At 38.7% G+C, this 10,292-nt stretch overlaps 1 pseudogene; it reads left to right on the forward strand.

The window, feature by feature from the left end:
- Window positions 1–1,111: 1,111 nt before the first annotated feature.
- Window positions 1,112–1,552, forward strand: LOC102732989 (ferritin light chain pseudogene; annotated as a pseudogene).
- The last annotated feature ends 8,740 nt before the right edge of the window (window positions 1,553–10,292 follow it).

The raw sequence follows: 10,292 nt of genomic DNA on the forward strand, positions 1-10,292 counted from the left end.
ATATCTCAGCAGGGTTGTTATTTTTTTCTGTTTGTTTTTTGTAGAAATTGAGAAGATGATCTTAAGTTTTTATGAAAAGATAAACTTAATTAGCCAAAAGAATTTTGAAAAAGCTGAACAAAGTTTGAGGTTCACAGTAACTGATTTCTAGACATAAAGCAGCAGTCAAGATAGTTCTGTGCTGGAGAAAGGATAGACCTGTGGGCCCATGGAACTGGATGGAGAGTTCAGAAACTGAAATAGACCTACACATATACAGCTGACCCTTGTATAATACGGGGAGGGGTGAGGGTGTTAGGGGTGCCCACCCTGGTTCAAAAATCCACATATAACTTTTGACTCCCCCAAAGTTAACTACAAGTAGCCTACTGTTGACCCAGAAGCCTTACCAATAACAGTCTATTGGCACATATTTTGTATGTTATATGGATTACAGACTATATTCTTACAATAAAGCTAGAGAAAAAATGTTAGGAAAATCATGAGAAAATACATTTACAATACTGTAAAAAATCCTCATATAGGCAGAGTGCCTGGAGATCCCCAAGATCTGTCTCTTGCTTCAACAGTGTTAGATGATATTACTCAGCCGTCAGAAAGGATGAAATCTTACCATTTACATCCACGTAGATGGAACTGGAGGGTATTATGCTGAGTGAAATAAGTCAGAGAAAAACAATTATATGGCTTTACTCATGTGAGGAATATAAGAAACAGCACAGATGATCATAGGGGAAGCGAGGGAAAAACAGAATGAGAAGGAATCAGAGAGGGAGACAAACTATGAGAGGCTCTTAATTATGGGAAAGAAACTGAGGGTTGCTGGAGGGGAGGTGGGTGGGGGGGTGGGGTAATTGGGTGATGGGCATTAAGGAGGGCACGTGATGTGATGAGCACTGGGTGTTATATGCAACTGATGAATTACTAAACTAATGATGTTCTATATGTTGGCTGACTGGATTTAAAAACAAAACAAAACAGTGTTAGATGGAGGACTGTCCCTTCTTTTCCAGTTGCAAACTTAGAAACCACTTTCTCAGACATCCTCTGCCTCCAGGACCAACGAACAGTGTTTTTGTTTTGTTGCTTAGCTCCTTATTGCCAATCAACCATGAGCTCCCAGATTTCTCAGAATTATTCATCTCAGGTGGAGGCTGCTGTCAACCACTTGATCAACATATATCTGCAAGCATCTACACTTACCTTTCTCTGGTCTGCTTCTATTCCCACCACGATGATGTGGCTCTGTAGGGCATGGGACACTTCTGTGAGTTGGCCGAGGAGAAGCGCAAAGGCTCCAGCTTTTCTCGAAGATGCAAAACCAGCACGGCAACAGCACCTTTTCCAGGATGTGCAGAAGCTATCAGAGGATAAGTGGGGTAAAACCCTGTACGCTATGGAAGCTGCCATAGTCCTGGGTAAGAACCTGAAGCAGATTCTTTTGGATCTGCATGCCCTAGGCTCTCCCCACGCAGACTCTGTAACTTACTTCCTAGAGAACCACTTCCTTGATGAAGAGGTGAAACTCATCAAGAAGATGGTGAACACCTGACTAATTCTGCAGGCTGGCCGCAGAGTGGGCTGGACAAGTATGACTCACTCTCAAGCATGACTAGGAGCCTTCAGAACCCGATGACCTTTGAGGGACCCCTCTGGCATTTGGTGTCAGGGCTTCTGCCTGAACCTCTCCCTGCAGCTACTAGGCTGCTTTTTAACTATCCTGGAGTCCTTTTACAAGCTGTGGACCAACTAGAAACAATAAAGCTTTTTGCAGGGCTGGGGGATGGGGTGGGGGATGGGATCTGCCTATAATGGGACTCAAGCAGTTCAAACCCATATTGTTCAAAAGTCAACTGTATGTTCAATTGATTTTTCAATAAACATGCAAGGAAATTGAATGGATAAACGATAGTCTTTTCAATAAATGGTGCTGGAAAAGTTGGATATCCATAAACGAAACAATAAAGAACCTTCACTTCTACATTTTGCCTTATATAAAAATTAAATACAAATTGATCATAGAAACAATCAATTAAAGAACAGATTGATAGATTGGACTTCATCAAAACTTAAAATACCAGCTTTTCAAAAGATAAGATTAAACAATAAAAAGACCAGGCATAAGGGCTCCTGGGTGGCTCAGTCGGTTGAGCACCAGATTCTTGATTTCTGCTGGGGTAGTGATCTGGGTCATGGTTGTGGTTTCATGACTGTGTGCTTTTTTCAAAATTCTCAGAACTATACAATAAAAGGGTAAATTTAGCTATTTGTAAATTTTACCTTTATTAAAGAAAATGAAAAAAGGAAGACGCATTAGTTTGACCCCTGAATATTCAAGACTGATTGTAATTATAAAAAGTGAACCCATTACATAGCCCATAAAAGCATTAAAACTGCAATTAAAGCATTTTTTAAAAATAATCCACAGTCCTGCGATCCCAAGATGTCACATTCTTTTATTTTTTTATGTACTGTCTATGTATACCTTTTAAATAGAAACATATTCATAACCATTTTCCATTTGTACACTATTCCATCTAATTAAAGTATCATTGACTTAACCTTTCTTCATTAATGGACATTTGGACTACATTATAATGTCTTAGTATGATAAGCAAAACTCCATCCAACATCTTGATACACATAATCATTTTTTCTTTTGATTGCTTTCACTTGGGGTAAATTTCAATGCAAGGAATTACAGCAAAGAGCACTTAATTTTTCTTCACCAGTTTGATAATTTTTTCCTAAAAAGATTTTTACTTATTTTTCCATCCCCATAACAGAAATTAGAACAATTTTATAATCTCTCATATTCACTAATATATACATATGTAATATTTTCAACTTAATATATGTGAAATGGGGTACTTTGCTTTAATTTCCATTTTTCTTTTGTATTACTGATTATATAATCTCCAAGTTTTGTTTCAAATTTCAAATCCATTTGAGGTATAGTCCATCCATATCCTTTGTCCATATTTATATTTAATACGTACGAACATGGCAGTCTTGCCATGGATAAGTAATATTTTCCTAAATGTTCTCTTCCAGATTTATGACAGATTATACTAGGAATCTCTACTAAGTAAAATGAAGCTAGGGACCATGTGTTGCACAGTGGCTACCATATGCTAATACTAGACGCTCAAAAAATATTTGTTGGAAAAAGAGGAAGGAAGAAAAGAAGGGTGAGAAATTTACTCCTCATGTGAAGAGCAATTATAAACAAGGAGTAATCATCTTAACAGGGAGGTCTGGGAGAAGTCTCTATCTTTTTCTTATAGGAATTTTGAAGCTTGCCATATTTTTCCCTTTTAAAACTTTTACCTATTCAACTTTAAAATATACTTCTATTTCTAAGGGGAAGATGAAGTATCATCTGTAACTGGAATACTATATTTCTACCAGGAAGATGTGACAACTCTCAATGTATTTGGTTCTGAAGGTTTTGATTGTTTATTTTGCAGAAAGGAAAAAGTGCTAGAGTAGGGGAGGTTTTGCTACTATAGACCCAAACTGCTCAGTTTTGTTTTGATTTGTTTTTTAACTTCCCCTTTCCTGTCATTTTACTATGTATGACACCGATCTTATTCAAATGAGGTATTTTTGTTTGTCAAGTGAGATGGCAAATGTAACAAGTACATTTTGGGCAGAATAGTGGGAATAGTGAGAAATCTGTCTTTGACAAGGAGTAGCAGCATCACAGATTAGTGGCTCCATGTGAGAACTGTACTATACAAAATCATCTCAGCCCACCCCCAGCAGAATAGCTCATGAGATATTGGTGGTCCCTCTGGAGGCTCAGAGCCAATTCTGCTAATGCAGGGGGATGGTGTGTACATCAGAGCAAAGCTGGGGTAATCCTGGCAAGTTGGGTAATGATAATTGGTGATGAACACTGGCCTTTCAGAGAGGCCAGAATCAAACCACATCTCTCTTTTCCCTATGAATGACAGACTCTGTATTCCATTGTCACACTAAGTCCCCCACATACTACATCTGCAATACCTTAATAAAATGAAAGCAAACATTATTTGCAACATTAGCTATAAGTCATACACAATTTGGCAGGTCCAATTTGCATTTGAATAATAAATTGAAATGAACCCAACAAATACCAAGTTTGTAGCAGAATAACAGTGGAAAATATACACGTAAGGTTATTACTATCCAGGTGGCAAAAGATACAAATGAATGTTGGAGGTGAGCATAAAACTATCCAGTGTTTTATTCATTGATATTTATGAAAATGTACAACTAGTTTATTATTTCCATTTCCTGCACTGAATTACACAGCAGGAACTTATCAGAGAAACCAGCTAATATTGACAATATATCGTCTGTTATAACTGGTAGAATGGCTCAAAATAGCAAATAGCACTCTTGAATCCCAGGGATCTCCAGAATGACATACTCCACAAACTTTACCTCAACGATAAGGGAGAAAATAATTTGGGATTACAGGAAAGCAACCACAATAGAGAAAAAAATCTGAGATTAAAAATAATGTGGTTAGGGCGCCTGGGTGGCTCAGTTGGTTAAGCGACTGCCTTCGGCTCAGGTCATGATCCTGGAGTCCCTGGATCGAGTCCCGCATCGGGCTCCCTGCTCGGCAGGGAGTCTGCTTCTCCCTCTGACCTTCCCCCCTCTCATGTGCTCTCTCTCATTCTCTCTTTCTCAAATAAATAAAATCTTTAAAAAAAAAAAAAAAAGATAATGTGGTTAAACTCTGTGGGATCAATGATGCTACCATAAATTAAGCAGTTATATGGAGGGAAAGCATGGAGGAAAAGACCAAGGGATTTTTTGATATAAGAAAATAGGAGATATTGGAAAAAATTTAGTTTATTTGTTCATTCACAGATTCATTTATCAAAATATTCACTGAATATCTACCACTTCTGAGCCCTCTGGTAAGATCTTGAGATAAAAAGATAAATGTTACAAAAGATCATTTTTTAAGGGGTGCCTGAGTGACTCAGTTGGTTAAGTGTCTTATTCTTGATCTCAGCTCAGGTCTTGATCTCAGGGTCATGAGTTCAAGCACCGCATTGGGCTCCATGCCAGGAATGGAGCCTACTTAAAAAACAAAACAAACAAAACAAAAACAAACCACAACAACTTACAATTCAGTGGGGAAGACCACATTTAGAGAGATAGTGTAAAATATGAAAGTCCTATACTAGAATTATGTACAAGGAAAACATTTATAAGTCTTTAAGATGGGCACTAAAGTCTTCTGTTAGCTGTCCTACAACGACACTAAACCTTAAAGGATTAATAAATGTTATAAATGCGATCAGTTTGTTATCAGCATAAGAAAGAATCCACAGTGTAATTATAAATAATCTATATTTTGACAGTGAGAGTCAGTCACATATCTAATATTTGTGACAAAAATTATTATTTTTAATTTTTTTAGTATTTTATTCATTTATTTTATAGAGATTGAGGAAAAGTATGAGTAGAGGGAGGAGCAGAGGGAGAGGGAGAAGCAGACTCCCCGCTGGGCAGGGAGCCCCATGAGAGGCTCCATCCCAGGACCCTGGGATCATGACCTGAGCCAAAGGCAGACACTTAACTGACTGAGCCACCCAGGTGCCCTGAGACAAAAATTATTAAGAACACACACATTTCCTCTTCCTTTTGCTGGCTCTGAAGACCTGAGCTTTGATTGATCTTTCATCAGCACAATAGCTTTGTTCATTTACTGCCCAGCTGTTTGAATTAGAAGACCTGAAGGAACAAACCTGATTCTTGACCCTGGACCAGGTTAGAGCTGACAGATAAACAAGGCCCTAGTGGGAAAGGCAAAGCATGTGTGCCTCTCGCTTTCAGGAATGTAAGGTCAGGGCTGCTGATTTTTGGCAAAAGGCCCCAAAGAAGGGTCTTGGAGAACCCTTCGAAATTATAAATGACAAAATAAGAATTTTCTGGACCTGTGATTCTCACATTTTATACTCTCAACCTTATAAAGATGGTTGGAACATTTTTGGGGTTGAGAGATGTATTAAAGAAATGGTAGTAAACTTGAAAAATCACTAAAATTTGAGAAATCATAAGATATTTGAGAATGCCTCTTTTTCAGTTATGTTTGGTACAGGGTATCATGTGATATGCAAGTGTCATGTTGTGACTCCAATTAAATTGCCAAGAATTCTAGCAGGGCAATGTTCCTGTTCCCTGTAACTCAGATTCCACAATTTCAGAAGACTGAAAGTCATAGAAAAACCTCAGGTTTTAGAAGAGAAAACAGATTCCTGTGCTCTAAGCGCTTGAGAAACGTTCTCTCTCCATGGTGGCATCTAGACACTCTTCCTTATGCTCACCCTAGTTAATATGAAAATATGTGCTTTCCAAACTAAAGTATGTCAATGAGGAGTGTGTCCTACTCTTCAAAGGTTTCAAAAATAAAACATTTAAAAAAAAAATCACCCATTACTTCACCACAACTTCGAAGTACACTAAAAAGTGAATTCGAAACACACACACCCACACACACACACACTGAATCTCCCTGAATTCCGCATCTCAGAGTAATAACTATATAGGTGCAAATATTTCCAGAATATTGCCCATTTTATACAGGTATGCACTTTTTAAAAAATAGACTTTATAGAGCATAGGTCCAAAAAGGTCCATGTAGACCTACCTTACTTTCTGGTTGTGTATTTTAATTTATCTTGAAATCCTTTATTGATAGACATTTGTTTTTTTTAGTCTATTTTTTATCACAATCAAGGATATAATAAATATTCTTGTTCGCATATATTGCTATTTCATGTACAAAATTCTGGAGACCACATGCATCATGTCATAGTCTTTGGAACCATAAAACATTTTCTTTCAATTACAGTTATATCATTTGCAATTTAAACAATTTTGGCCGAGTAGAGACACAGTTTGATCATCAGAAATTGGTAGTAATAATAATCCCTTTATAGGACTGTGAAGATGGAATGAGATAAAATATATAAAATTTATTTTTAAAACTGAAAGTAATGTACATGCTTTTATTGTTAGAGTTTATGTGCAATTGCAAGATTATCAACTTGGTCAGTTGTTACTACTTCTCTGAAGCAGGGCCATTAATTGAAATTTACCCCAAGAAGGGTTGGGGTGGGTCCACAGAACAAGGGAAACAGGGTGGAAAGGAGGATGCTAGGAAGCTGAACAGCCTTTGAAGTGAACTTCAGAGCATCTTGGTGCAAAAAGTCTACTGGGGGTTCCTAAATTAGTTGTAGAAATTAGAGGCTGTGCTTCTATTCATGAAGGCTTGGCTCAGTTTGAAAGCACAGTAGACAACAGGAGGCACCAAACGCCTCCAGCACTGTCCTGGAAGCAGTGGTTGCCTAAAGTGGATATACTGGCTCCACTGAGGAGCCTGAAGGAGCAGGAGTATTGCAGAGACCTACACACTTTTTCTATTTCAACTATATTATTAAAGAAGAAACCTATTCTAGAGGTCTAGTACTGTCTCTCCTAAAAGTCAGGATTAGGGAAATCTCATACAGATTTGGTCACCTCCAGTCTCCAAAGAATCAAGAGAAACAGGCTGTCTTTGCTGACAAGGGCACACACATATTAGTTCAGGCAATGTGTGTGGTCCATTGCAGATGAGACAGAAAATTCATAAATTGGGACCCTTCATGGGCTTTGCCACTCTAGAAGGAACCTTTCCCTCTCCGTCATCACACTCAATTTTTTTTTACATTTCAGGAATATTAGGAAGAGATCTTATGATCTCTTCCTCTTGTGAAGCCCCAGTTTTCTCCCCAAGAGATAAGGAGCAATTTTCTCATTGGTAAAACCGGCTCATGGAGCACAGAACTATCAAAGCCCAGTCCACGTGCACCTGCTCTTGGAATCCAGCTTCCCACAGCCCACATATATTGCTCACTCTTCTACACTATAAGTAGCCTGTGCACGGGTGGAAAGGAGACCTGAGTTCTCTGGCTTCTCTGCCTATGACTGGGTGAATGAATCAAGTCACAGAAAAGGAAGTGGGATCCAATTTGATCTCAAGTCCATGTTTGATTTCCCAAACTATTTGGCAGAATAAAAGTGGTGTTTTGGTCTTGGAATCCTGTGTGTATTTTTCAGCTCGTTCAGAATTTGTAAGTGAGTAAGAAATGTGTGAAACAGAACAAATTCAAAGGATGTGGCAAAGAGCAGCCAGAGAACTGACAATAACCAAAATTGCTTAGGCTAAAGCAGAAAATAAGTCAGTGACTTCTTCATCAGACTTGACTGACTTCCACTCTAGCCTCTAGCCCTCATTTCCTTCAGGTGGACATTTTTTTTACTCTCCCAACTGCTAGCATGGGCTCTGCAGAGCCACCAAGACTTATCCTCACTTTAGGTTGGAAAGATGTAAGGGAACCGGAACCTAACCCTTAGGACTAGAGGCAGGTTTACCAGGGAGCTGAAGGTCAAGCTTCAGGCTCTTTCCTTGCACAAGTACTTCTCAAGGCCCAGTGCATTCTCTTTCTGAAACACTGGGAGGAAGCAATGACCCTGGACCAGCACTTTCTAGTGTTACACACTCCTGCCTTCCTGGGGATTACCCTTTAAGTTCCTGGGCAACATGAAGGGTCAGCCAGCTTTTAGCACTCTCTCTAATCAATACCCAGCAACAAGCTACCATTGCAGATCTCTTGGAGCAACCAGACTCTTATCTTTGACTGTAAGGGGAAAAATGTGAATTAGATGCTGCTTGCTCTATGGCAACCTCCTCCCTAAAGAATGGCCCAAGATGGGGTGGTGATGGTGCTGAGAGACTTACCAGTGACAATGAGGACATGACTGAGCTGGACCAGCTATAGCATCAGAGATCCTTCCAAGGAAGAGTGAAGGCCTGGAGTTCTCTGAGGGCTTGCCCTGCACAAGAAACCTGAGAGCAACCAACTACGAAGTGACAGATTTGGGATCACCAATAATGAGCCGTGAAAATGATAATAAACACATTTTGATTAACCAAGCTATCATAAATTTCCTTTCTATTTGCAATATTGAAAACAATATTCATCGTCAATGTCATATGAAGAGGCAATCAGAGAGTATGCCAAATAGTGTAAAAAATAACGAGCATTGTGGATGGAATTGTCAAATCACTATGTTGTACACCTGAAACTAATAATACAACATTGCATGTCAATTATACTTCAGTAATAAGTTACATATAATAAACACACAATAACATACAATAAGTTGAGATGTACCAAGCAGTTAATAAATAAGTTAATAAATATTTCAATTTCCTGGATTTGACAGTTGTGTTGTCAGCTTTTCAAAATTTGTAGTGTGCTTTGATTGCTCTTTTTCATTCTTATAATTTTTCATTTTCCAACCAAATTCTAAATTCGCAAATTTGCATTGTTAAGGAAGGCTCCAAAAATTGCATAAATTTTTGACCCTCACAAAATCCTCATCTACCTTTGCTCAGAATTAATTATAAAGTTAACCTCTCATACTAGATGATTCATGGCTTATTAGCACTCTCATTATTTATTTCCCCAAATCATCATTAAAAACTGAAAACTTCCTTTGGATATGCACCAATGACCCTTGGAGTAAAACTGTCTCTGGATAGCATGTTAGGTAAATGTAAATGTAAATGCCAACCATTTGAGGCACCTATTATTTTATGTTAACCATTCTTATATTGCTACAGCATGTGCTTCAGATGCTAGGCCTTGGCCAGTCAACTGGACTTGTTCTTAGCTCTTGCTGAGTTTGTCACCTGGTACTCATCTCAGGAATAAACCTAATTTCAGGTCTCATTCCCTGCACTTTTGTTCAGACACAAATATCAGGACTTTCTTTTCAGGCATGAAAGAGTGTTTTGGTTCTCTATTGCTGTGTAATAAAGCTGCTCAATGATTAGTGGGTTAAAACAATAACAATTTTATCTTTAACATTTCTGTAGGTGTACTGCGCTCAGCTGGGTGATTGCTTCTGTGCCATGCAACTTGGGTTGGGCTATAGTCATCTCAGGGCTTGGTTAGGCTGGACCATCTGAGATGGCTCATCACATGGCTGGCAGTTGATGCTGGAGCCCAGCAAAAGCAAGTAGTCCACCTGGCCTATCAACCAGACCACCCACATGGGCTCTCCATGGGTTCTAGGTTCTCACAGTGTGGTGTCCAGAGTGTAAGAAATGTTTTGAGAGTGTCATTTCAGGGTAAAGAAAGCAGAAACTTCCAGTCCTCATAAATTCTAGGCCTATAACTGGCACAGCATCAATTCTGACATATTCTATTAATTAAAGCACTCACAGGCCAGCTCAG

The sequence above is a fragment of the Leptonychotes weddellii genome, chromosome 1 (genome assembly GCF_054177405.1).
Source record: "Leptonychotes weddellii isolate Sample4059 chromosome 1, ASM5417740v2, whole genome shotgun sequence".
NCBI lineage: Eukaryota > Metazoa > Chordata > Mammalia > Carnivora > Phocidae > Leptonychotes > Leptonychotes weddellii.